This window comes from Rattus norvegicus, chromosome 4 (assembly GCF_036323735.1).
Source record: "Rattus norvegicus strain BN/NHsdMcwi chromosome 4, GRCr8, whole genome shotgun sequence".
Classification (NCBI taxonomy): domain Eukaryota; kingdom Metazoa; phylum Chordata; class Mammalia; order Rodentia; family Muridae; genus Rattus; species Rattus norvegicus.
The window spans coordinates 171,880,007-171,892,264 of record NC_086022.1 but is presented as its reverse complement, the minus strand read 5'-3'; positions in this window follow the sequence as shown (position 1 = coordinate 171,892,264).

Genomic DNA, 12,258 nt, shown 5'->3' with positions numbered 1-12,258 from the left:
TTGACAACACGTAAGCTCCAACTCGTAAGCTCGTCTTTCCAAATGCACGTGATTGACAGCTCTCAGGTGAACAGCAGGCTGATCTCCCAAGACTCCTTCCACTTGCCCTGCTGGGAAACCAGCGGGACACGTCACCGAGGCTTGTTTGCCCCTTCACGTGGAGATGCACCATCCGTAAGCTCCTTTTTTCCTGTCAGTAATTCCTGAGACGTCTTCTTTTTCACTTTACTCCTTATATAGAGACATAATGCAGCATAAGATGTTCTCCTTCTAACTCAGAAACATCTATTTTAAAAACAAGAAAACATGTACCGAAGAAGATATGGGTAGATATTTATCACTGGACACAAATTGTAAGCTGTCTTACATTAGGAAGGCAGATTGGTATTGTTTAGATGATGTTCCTTGTTTTAGGCCCATGCTAGGATTGCTGGCTGTTTCTAATATTTAGATTACCCTCGAACAATGTTAAGTGATTTATCTTACATTTTTTTACACGTGATTTTCTTCTATAAAGTATTGTTAACGATAAATTTCTAAAGTATTTTCCTGGTCATTCTACTTAGGTCTTCCTCACCTCCAGCTTTTGTGGCTGGTTTCACTGTAAAGTTCTAACATCCTGTGCGGGAGGGCTGGCATTAGCTTGGCTGGAAAGCAAGGTTAGAACCTGACTGTGATCTGCGGCTGAACCAGACACAGCATGGGGTAAGTAGAAATGGCGTCTCCCCCACCCTCCCTTCCTTCTCATTTAAAGCGCACAACTTTGCACTTGCTGTCTCCTGTGAGTCTAGCATACGATAGCACTGAAACACGCACCGCCTTAAAAACGGTTGTAAATGGGCCACAGCAGAGAACTGGGGATGGCGATTCCAGAAACTGTATCCAGATTATAAAGCCATTAATCATAGTTTTGGAGAATGCGCTGTCCGAATGAGTGAGGATTCTACCAAGAGGCATGTTTCACGGTAACACTGGTAATATTCCGAGATCTAATTGTGAGAGAAGATGAGAAGTTGACTGAGGTTAGGGTGGGGCACAGTACTGATGGACTGAAGAAAGATGGAGAGGAAACCTTTGGAAAAGGGAGAGACATTGTGCTAACTGAAGGGAGAGACATTGTGCTAACTGAAGGGAGAGACATTGTGCTGACTGAAGGGAGAGACATTGTGCTAACTGAAGGGAAATTAGACTGAAAAGGTCACAAACTGTATTGTTCTAGTTATGTGAGATTTTGGAAACTGCAAATCCGCACGTGAAAAAGAGGGTCAGTGTTTTCCAAGGCCTGGATGTAGTGGATGAAGTCAGCCAGAAAGGAACCATCTCTCTGGGACGGAGATGTCCTAAATTCTTACTTTGGTGCCTGTCACACTTTAGCACTTACCAAAGCTCAACAAACTTCAGTTATATGGGTCTTGGTGCAGCTGCATTAACCAAGAGTTATTAAACTACTTAGATCAGTGGTTCTCAACCTGTGGGTGGTGACCCCTTTGGGGTTCAAATGACCCTTTGATAGGGGTTTCATATCGGATATTCTGTATCAGACATTCAAATTACAACTCATAACAGTAACCAAATTAGAGTCATGAAGTGGCAGTGAAAATAATTTTATGGTTGAAGTATGGTCGAGGTTCACTACAACCTGAGGACTTGTATGAAAAGGCCACAGCACCAGGAGGGTGGAGAAGCACGGACATAGAGAGATCTCAACTTATCTCCAAGCGCATTAAGTTGTGCATAGAATATATTTAAGGTGCATTTTGTTTCTCTCTGTGTGTCATTGTGTCTGTGTGTGTGTCTCCCTCTCCCTCTCCATGTGTGTGTGTGTGTCTCCCTCTCCCTCTCCGTCTGTGTGTGTGCATGCGTGTGTGTGAGTGTGTGTCTCCTTCCTTCCCCTCCTCCTCTTCTCCCTCCCCCTCCTCATCCTTCCCCCTCCCCCTTTCCCTCCTTCTCCCTCCTCCCTCTTCTCCCCTCCCCCTCTGGTCTCCCTTCCCTTCCCTTCTCACTCTTCCTCTTCCCTCCCCCTCCTCCCCCCGCCCCCCCCCCCGTTTTACATAGGCACTGGGAGTTGAACTAAGAGCCTGATGCTTACTTGGCAAACACTTCACTGACTGAGTTAGCGCCACGGCCCCACTACAAAACACGTTTGTAAGTCAATTATACCTCAACAGACTAATAGTCAATAGTCAATAGACTAGTTTCAAAAGATTTAATGCTTATTCATGTACCAGCATTTTAAACATCTCTTTAAAATAATTAACAGTCAGAGTTCTAGATCAAATTCACTTTGCTGATTACGTGTCTGGTTCCCTCAGAATCTCTTTAGATGCAACCTCAGAATCCGGTTTATAGAATGAATTCATTCTCTTCTCTTTTGTATTATGGATCAATTAATTACTAAGCCATTTAGTAAGCATATATTTTTCAACTCCTGCCATCATGAGCCTAATAGGAAAATGAAGATACAGTAGTTGATTTCTGGGAGCTAACAGTCTAGCAGGAAAGATGTCACAGGTTAGGTGCAAAGAGGGAAACAGACAGTAGCAGCATTCGGGGGGGGGGGGGGGGGGGAGGCGGAAGTAATTGACAGATCCCGGAAGCCAGAAATCCCGGAAGCCGGAAATCCAGGATTCCATCTCAAATATAAGGGTACAGTCAAGGGCATTAGAACTGAGGTGCAAAAAGCTCTTTCTTGGCACCAGTGTGGTACAGGCCTGCCCTGCCATTGTCCCAGGGATTCCACACAGAAGCAAGAGGACCAGGAGTTGCAAGACAATCCAGGTAACACAAGGCCCTTCACAGACCCTTCCTCCAGTAATTACCCATATCTGGGCCTTCTTCCTGTATTTTCACGTTTTTCTTGCTAGTAAATGGAGTAAGTCTGAGCCCATGGAATGGACCAGAAGTGTTATGCATTGTTAGATCTTGTAAAATCTCCATGTATGGACCTAGAGTCATAAGAAACCAGAGGATAAACCCCCATCCTCCATCCCCCATCCATCCCCCATCCTCGCACCCCTCCACACCCCCTGCTCCCCCAATCTTGTACCCTCCATGGACTTGCCTTGAAAGTTGCAAAGAGTAGTTTTACTGGAGTTAACCACACTGAAGGCGTGAGACCGAGGGGAAGTTTTCAATACAGGAGTGGTAGGAGCAAAGCCCTTTGGAAAGCTGGAGTGAGTCCATGTTCTCATAAAGAGACTGAGAATGAGGAAGGAGTCTCCCAAGTTCTAGGGATTATACAATTAAATGTCTGTCTCTAAATTCCAGGCAGGGGAGGGAACCAGTGAAGGCAGAAGAAAACATCTGTGGACACAAACCTTCAAACTTGCTTTGAGCCCCCTCTGCAGGTGGCACCTCACCCAAGACCAGTTCTATGACCACACTTGGCACCAGTGGCAGCTCTCAGGGCCCCAACCACACCTGTAGAACCTGCCTGCTCTCCTGACATTTTGAGACACACATGATTTCTATTTTAGGCTCACTTTCTTTACACGGTTGCTTGCTTCTTGCTTCTTGCTCCTCTGCATCGTCTTGCCCTACACTGATTGTCAAGACTATGCATTCAGCTGGGTTCCCTCAATTCCATGCCTTGAGGCCAAATCCAATGCCCCTTTCAACAGCCCAGAGACCAGTGGGAATATAGGGGTAATTGTAAATGTCAGCTTCAGGAGCTGGAAATGCGGCTGAGGGAGAGTAGATAGACTGCTTGTCTAGCATGCATCCCTGAGTTCAAAGCCCCAGCACTCAGGGAAGAGTGACACACACCTGTCTCCCTAGTATTCTAGGTTCTAAGATGGGGTGGTTTCCAACGGTTTGAAGCCAGCCTGAAGTATGTAATGAGAGTGTCCCAACACACACACACACTTTCTCTGCCTGTCTGTCTCTCTCACATATATGCACATACATATTCTCTCATACATATTCTTTCACTCACACGCACACACAAACACACACACACTCTCTCATATATATACACATATATTCTCTCTCACATACTTTCTCTCCCTCTTCCCTCTGTCTCTGTCTCTGTCTGTCTCTCTCTGTCTCTCTCTCTCACACACATACACACACACACACACACACACACACACACACACACACACACACTCCATTATGACAATAAGAGTCACAGACAAACACATCCAGTGTAGGGCAGCACATTTCAAAACATAGTGATGTGAAGTCTCTCAGGCCTTGAAGGCATTCTTAAGCTATAGTAAATTTAAAAGTAATAAAACCAATGATCGCTTCTCTACTGACAGAGGAACGCAGCTGTGTTTAGAGATGAGCTGTCCCCATGTCTATAATTTTGAGCTGCATTAGAAGATGACAGATTGAGGGGCGGGGGGTGACTCTAAGACAACTTTAGCGAACCAATGTGGGTTATAGAATTTAGTCTACAGACACAGCTTCTTTGCACCATTCTCTTGTGTATTCTGTACCGGGCATTGTTTAAGGAGAAAATGATCAACTGTGTACCTTCAATTATCTCACCAATTGCCTGCACAATTTGCACTACTCGTGGTCTCGTGCACATGCGTGTGCACTTAGACCGTGTATCTGTTCTCTCTGTGTAGTTTTTCTGAAGCATGGGGGTGTGTTCACAATGGCATTCTTGACTCCTAAATATTTCACGAGGCTCAACATCACAGTGGCACCAAAGATGAAAAGGGACCCCACGGCCTCATCTAACAGCTGCACTTCGAACTGTCCCAAGTAGCCACAAAGTGACTCTTACCTGCTGACTTCCCCTCCCACAGTCTAATCACTTGCTATGAGTGCCCAGTGTTGGCTTTGTCTTTAAACATAACAGTCACATCCTTTTGTCGTTTCTTTTTAAGTCTACTTTTAAATTCTTTTATGTGTGTCTGAATTTTCCCTGCATATGTTTTTTGAGCATCCCATCTATACAGTGCTCCGTGGGGTTCAGAGAGGGGATCAGATTCCCTGGGGACGGGATGAGTTGAAGAGCAGAGGCGCACTTAACCTCCAAGCTCTCGCCAACCCCTTTAAAAATATTCTAAAATTTATTATTACTATTGTTATTATTATTAATAATTGTGCATGCCTCTGTGTGTGTGTGTGTGTGTGTGTGTGTGTGTGTGTGTGTGTGTGTGTAAATAGCAGTAAGTTGTTGCTCTGCATGATTTGGGTCCCAGAGAGTGAGCTTGGGTCCTTGGGCTTGGTAATAAGCACCCTCACTGGTTGAACCATCTCTTTGGCCCCATTCACGTTTTCCTTTAAATCTATACCATTGGCTTTTTCACGGCATCTACACCAGATGTTATGGAATACCCCACGCCCTACGTCATCTACTGTTCCCACTCTGTCTGCCCCCTAAGTTCAGTAGATGCCAGGTTTGCTCCAGCCTGGAAGGTGAGAACTGGTGAGGCATTTTGTGCACTTGTGTTAAACATTTTCGGCAACGATACCTCGTAACTGTGGGGACATTTCTGTCCCCCGTGCCGAGGAATACATCCTTCCGAGGTATGTGACAGAATGAATTTATCATAGGAATGATGTAGTGATGGGAAACCTCCCCAAGAGAAAGGCGTATTCTCTCCTTTATGCTAACAGGAGGGGAGTGGCAGGCCTGCTCTGGAGCTGTGTGTCCACCCCATTGGCTATGTCTTTAGTTAATGATGTCTGCGGCCACGTAAACCTTGCTTGCATCCATTGTTAGTTACACTGGTGACAATGTAGTTCAGTTCTTATTCTGGAGATGTTGCGTGAGCTTTAGTGGGTGGGGGGTCCATAGGCCCCTCCACAGATGCCTGAACATCCATGGGTCCTTATTTTCAACATCTTTAGCAGGTAGCAGTCTCTGCATTAAGTATATCCCTGCACGAGAAGCTTCTTGATGGAGGTTGAGAGCAGTGCAAATCTGTGTACACAAACATAAACATTTAAAGGGGACACTGACAGTGTGACCAAGAACAAACAGCACTAGCAGATAGCCTATAGCTTTTCCAGCCATGGACTTTGAAAAAAATATATATATATGTATATGTGGCTACCCCCATGAACAGAATAGTCTTTACACTACTGTGTCAGTAGGAACACATGGACAGACAGATGGGTCACACTGGCTCTGGGTAAGACTATCAGTGTCTTTTCTTCTCCAAAAGCCAGCATAGCCCTTTCTGTCCCCATGGAAGCTAGCCAGCAAGGAGAATTTTCTGCTCAGTTCAAGACAGATTTCTCAACGTTCTACAACCGAAGCGTGTCAAGCCTTCATCGGTAGGGTCTTACCATGTAGCTTTGACAAGCAGCTAAGCCCAATGGGAACTGACTGAAAATGTAAAAGCCAGCAGATATGGAAGAATACTGAAAGGCTGGCCTCTAGAAAGGACTCGGCTATGAAAGACATTGAGTCCACAGCAGCCATAGCTGTGCAAATATGTTAATATGAGATTGTTAGTATAATACCATAGCATATGATACCCACACACGACCTTCAAAAGTCAAAAGGAGTTTAAAATTCCAGCATGGGGTCCTCTGGATGCACCACTTCTAGCTGAAGGGTTAATGGCAGCTGACAGCTCCTGAGAAAGGTGAATTGCTTTTCTTTGGAAGAGGGTAGCCATTGGTCATTTGCCCATGATCCAATGGATAATCTCCCACATGTGAGCATGTGGGCACCACTCACTGAACTTAGTGTGCTATAAAAAAGAAACAGGAATACATGAGGTTGGGAGAGCGATGGGAGATATGCAGGAAGGGAGAAGGAAGCTAGAGGGAGGGAGTGGGGGATGGACATGGCCGAGATACACTGTAGACTGAATGAAAACTTTCCTATCCGAAACTCTCTCCCACTAGTTAGCATCCCTCCTAAAGAAGACTTTTCTTCACCCCTTTCTAGTTTTTAGTCCCTCCAATTCTAACGTTGGTTTTAGAGTGTGTGGAGCTCCCACCATTTGCAGTCCGTTTGATCTGGAAATGGACGTGTTCCAGGCTGATCAGCACAATGAGACCTCGCCATCCCTAGCATCAGCGTTGGTGGCTTTGTATTCTTAGCCTTTTTATTCTGAAGTGAGAGGGGATGCCCAGTGAATCTCTAGATTCTCAGATGCCCACTGCGGCAACGTAGGGTGCCTCTGAAAGGGAGGCTGAAGGCAAAGAACCCCTTTCTAGAATCGTCTTAGCAAAATGTCTTGTATTCACTGCCCTACAATTTCCCCTTGCTCACTCCCCGCACTCATCTGAAGCCTTGGTAGCTACTAATCTTTGAACTTTGTACAGCTCTGTGTTTTCCCAGCGTGTAGCATGTGAATTAGAAAGTAATTCCCTGTCATGCTAACTTTTTCTCCTTAGCATAAAATGTTTCTCTCTCTCTCTCTCTCTCTCTCTCTCTCTCTCTCTCTCTCTCTCTCTCTCTCTCTCTCTCTCTGTGTGTGTGTTTTGATAAACAACTTTTAAATCCCTGGACACTACTCCATTGTACGGATACACTAATACACTGTAGCATATTTACCAATTAGCTTGCAGCACTGAGATTGTGGACAATGACTAACCCTGTTGACTCCAAGCCTACTGACTGCTAACTGTAAGGCAGGTAACTCACTGTAGCAAAGGCTCTCACAAAGTGGTCAGAGCATCGCCACTCCCACCAGCATAGGTAGGGGATTCTTGTTGCTCCAGAGCCCTCATGGCCCTGAAGCCTGAAGGATTCAGGGCACTCTAGTGGGTAAGGAGTAGGTGCTTTGACTAGCGTTTCTTTCATGATAAAAATGATGCAGTCACCCTTTAATATGCGTATTTGACCCATCAGTTTCTTCTTTCCTTACCTGCCTATCTGGGTCTTTTCCCCAGTTTTGGAACTGGGTTATTTACTTTCCTAGTGTTAAGTTTTTAAAAATCCTTTGTGTATTTTAGAAGCAAGTTTTTCTCATACGAGCGGCGCTGTGCAATTATTTTCTCTGTCTTTGGCCCATCACTGTGTCCTCTCACCAGTGTGCTTCTAATTTTAGTGCGATCCCACTTACCATATTTTTTCCTCTTGTGGATTATGCTTTAAGCGTTTTGTCTAAAATCCCAACACACACACACACACACACACACACACACACACACACACAATACACCTCCTAGATTTTTTTTATTACTTATTATTATCCTCTAGGTTGGCCCAACAGTTGTAGCTTAAATCATATTGATCCCTAAAGTCTGTGTCTAGATCGTATTTACCCTTGACACTGGTCCTCAAACATCGCCTCAGCTTCTGTTCTAAAAGAACAATGTAGAAATCTATCCTTGCAACAGAACAAATTAAGTTAGGAGACGTTTCAAAAATAATCCATCATGTAGATTAAAGTCTACAGATTTTTTTTTCATAGCAAGTGTAACAACTGTTCTGCAGGATGGGTCTAGGAAAGAAATTCTCCTGGTAAATACTGTGAGCTTTCTGTTACAGTTTCATTTGTTTAAGCTGCCAGCAGCTATAAGGCAGGTGTCCATAGCCACAGAAGTTTTTCTTTCTTTTCTCTTGTTGTTCAATACTTTCTTATCATTCTGGTAGGAATTTTTGATTTAAGAATTTATTTTGCCTCTGTGTGTGTGTGTGTGTGTGTGTGTGCGTGCGTGCATGCGTGCGTGCGTGTGTGTGTGTGTGTGTGTGTGTGTGTGTGTGTGTGTGTGTATGGGTGCATGCCACGCGTACATGGGTGCCAGGAGTCAGATTTCCTGGAACAGAAGTAACAGGTGGCTGCGAGTTATCTGTCATGGGTGCTGAGCCCCGAACTTGTGTCCTCTGTAATTGCAACTAAAAACTTTTAACCACCAAGCCAATCCTTCAGGTCCCGCTTACAGGAACCGCATTAAGACAGTGATTTTCTCTCCTCGTGGCAGTTCATTATTTGCATGTTTACTTTATTTTGTAAAGGGGGGTGCTCCATGCCTCCCGTCAACTTTCATTAAGTATTCCATATTTATTTTTGAAGGCTTAAGTTCTAAACACTTAAATCCATGCAGTCATGCATCACGTGTGCTGCAAATCCTTTGGGATTTTTAAATGGTTGTCATCAAAACACTGGTGTTTATATTGCATGTTATTTGCCTTATTATTTTGTGTGTATTTGAAACGATGTGAATTTTACACTTAGTGAGTAAATGCTCCAAATAATTAAACTGTCTATTATTGAGCCTGGAGGGCTAGCTTGACAGTGAAGAAGACTAGCGTCTCTTCTGGAGAACCTGAGGCTAGTTCTTGGTACCCAATTGGGAGCTCATAACTGACCATACTTTCTGTGCGAGGGAATCTGAAACCTCTCCCGACCTCTGTGAGTACAAGGCATGAACGTGGTACCTAGACATACATGTTAGCAAAGCACTCATCTAGGTAAAAAAAAAAATTTAAAACAATGATTAAAAAATAATCATAAAATTTAAAACTTATTATTACCCAGATCTTACACATCAGTGCTGATTTGTGTATGCACCTCTGTCATTTATTAAGAGCAAAATATTAAAGTGTCTAACCATGCTCGAATATGTGTTTTTTGTTCTTGTGTTTGTCAAGTGGTTATTATGTTTGGGGGAAATGTCAAACGTCACAAAGTTTCAAAAAATAATGATGATCCATCAATTTATGTGACAGGGACCATGCTCTGACTATGCCCCATTTGTGTCCAGTCCTCGGGATGCAGAAGCTATGAACACAGAAATGCTTTCAAGCAGCCATGTGTCGTGGGTGCATGAGGACAAGGAGACAAGGGCACTTCTACTGCATCAGTTCTCAACCTTCCAGAGGCTGCGGCCCTGTACTACAGTTCCTCACGTTGTGGTGACCCCCAACCATAAAATTAATTTCATTTCTAGTTCACAACTGTAATTTTGCTACTATTATGAATCATAATGTAAATACCTTTGGCGATAGAGGTTTGCCAAGGGGATCACGGCCCATGGATTGAGAACTGCTGGTGTAATGGACGGTTTAGAAGGAGTGTTGATAGGGGAAACTTTGCAGAACACCGAACATGATGTGAGACCTTGGCTTCTAACCTGAGAAGCCAGGAATGAGTCCAGGTGTGGGGACAGGACAGTTGGTCCAAATGAGAAACTCAACTTGGCTGTTTGTGGAAGAAACAAGTTTCTTGCTCTTGGAGAAGCAAGTTTAGGAAAACCAGCTGTAGGAGCTCTCCGGTGGAATTTTTGGGGTCACTTATGTATACTATCATATCACCTGCAAATAGTGATATCTTGACTTTCTCCTTCCCAATTTGTATCCCTTTGATTTCTTTTTGTTGTCTAACTTCTTGGGCAAGAACTTCAAGAACTATATTGAACAAATAGGGGGAGAGTGGGCAGCCTTATCTTGTCCCTGATTTTAATGGGGTTGCTTTGAGTTTCTCTCCATTAGGTTTGATGTTGGTTATTGATTTGCTGTATATTGCTTTTATTATGTTTAGGTATGGGCCATACAGAGAGGGACCCATGGTTCCAGATACATATGTAGCAGAGGATGGCCTTGTCTGACATCGATGGGAGAGGAGGCCATTGGTCCTGTGGAGGTTTGATACCCCACATAGGGGGATGCTGAAGCAGTGGGGCAGGACTGAGTGGGTGGGTGGGAAAGCACCCTCATAGAGGCAAAGGGGAAGGGGGAGAAGGTAGATGGGAAATTGGGGGTTGTGGACAGGTATCCAGGAAGGAGGATATCATTTCAGATGGAATGATTAATAAAAAAAAAAAAGAAAAAGAATAAAAAGAAAGCCAGCTATGGTGCTGGAGAGATGGCTCAGTAGTTAAGAGCACTGCCTGCTCTTCTGAAGGACCCTGGTCCCTCAAAGCCACCTGTAACTCCAGTGCCAGGGCATCTGTTGCCCTCTCCTCGCCGCCATGTGCGCTGCAGACATGTGGTACACATGCATACATGCATGAAAACTACTCATATAAATAAGAATAAGGGGGCTGGGGATTTAGCTCAGTGGTAGAGCGCTTACCTAGGAAGCGCAAGGCCCTGGGTTCGGTCCCCAGCTCCGAAAAAAAGAAATTTTAAAAGACCAGCTAGAGTGCTATAGGATGCTGGTAAGAAATAATGCACTAAGAAATTCTGTGTGCAGCAATGAACACAGAAGTTTTCTTAAACGCAGAAGACAAGATTTACTTGTGAGTCACAAAGTCAGTGAAGAATTACCTGCCACGTCTTTAGCCTGAACAGAAGAAAAGTCCTGATTATTCCTTGGGAGAGGGAAAGAGAGGTAGGATGGGTTAATGATAGTGACTGTTCTACACATTAGTTTCCAGGGATTTATCAGATACCTAAGTAGAAATATTGGATAAAGATTGAGCAAGCCATTCTGGAAGTGAGGTTTTTCATTAGGCAAAATATCTCGTGTATTAATCCATCCATTTATGTATCCAATATGTGAGTATTTAATGTGTTGATCATTCTGTGTTACTAGGTCCTGTGGCTTTAATGATTGTTGGTTTTATTATTTTCCCATTTCTTGTGATTTGAAACAAAATGTCTTCAGATTTGCCTTAGTGGTGATTGTGCATAGATATTTTCATTTTTAGGATTGAAATCGGCCGTGCAAAGGTCAAATACAACAAGTACCCTTACTGTTTTATGATCGCAATAACGCCAGCAGGATTTTGTGTTCAGAAAGTTCGTAATAACGGTGATCTCTAAAAATATCTCACTTCTGGGAATTCCAAGGATTTATAAAGCAAAAAGCTCATTAAGCCTCGGAGTCAAGCACTGCTTCGCAGTGACCTTGGATCTTGAAGGATGTTCTGGGAATCACACTGCCTGACTCTGAGGTTGAGAACTCCCGTAGGTCTCCTCTGATCCACGTCAGTCAGTCCTGGGCTTTTCACAGGAACTCAATACACTAACCAACCCTGGACAGCAAGGACTCCGGTTGTCCTCGTTTGCCTAATATGAAACCTGAATATCATTCCGTCATTTCCAGGTGATAACAGCAAAGGGAGGTACGTTTTGTCTTTAAGGCAGAATATTTATTTCTAGAGTCTTGGATCCCACAGTAGACTCTGTCCACAGTGGCCTGAGTCATGAGACACCCTATGGTGTGGAAAAACGCCTTTGCTAGCCATGTGTCTATTAGTGACGTCATGCTCGAAACATATGAAGAGCTCCAACGACTCAGGAGCAAGTAAACAACGCAATTAAAATATGGGCAAGAACCTAAACATATGTCTGATGATTCGTATCCATGGTAACAAATATCGCTTCTCAAGCCTGTAACCTCTGGACTTCAAATTAATTCGGATTTGAATCATCGTGTTCTATCATCA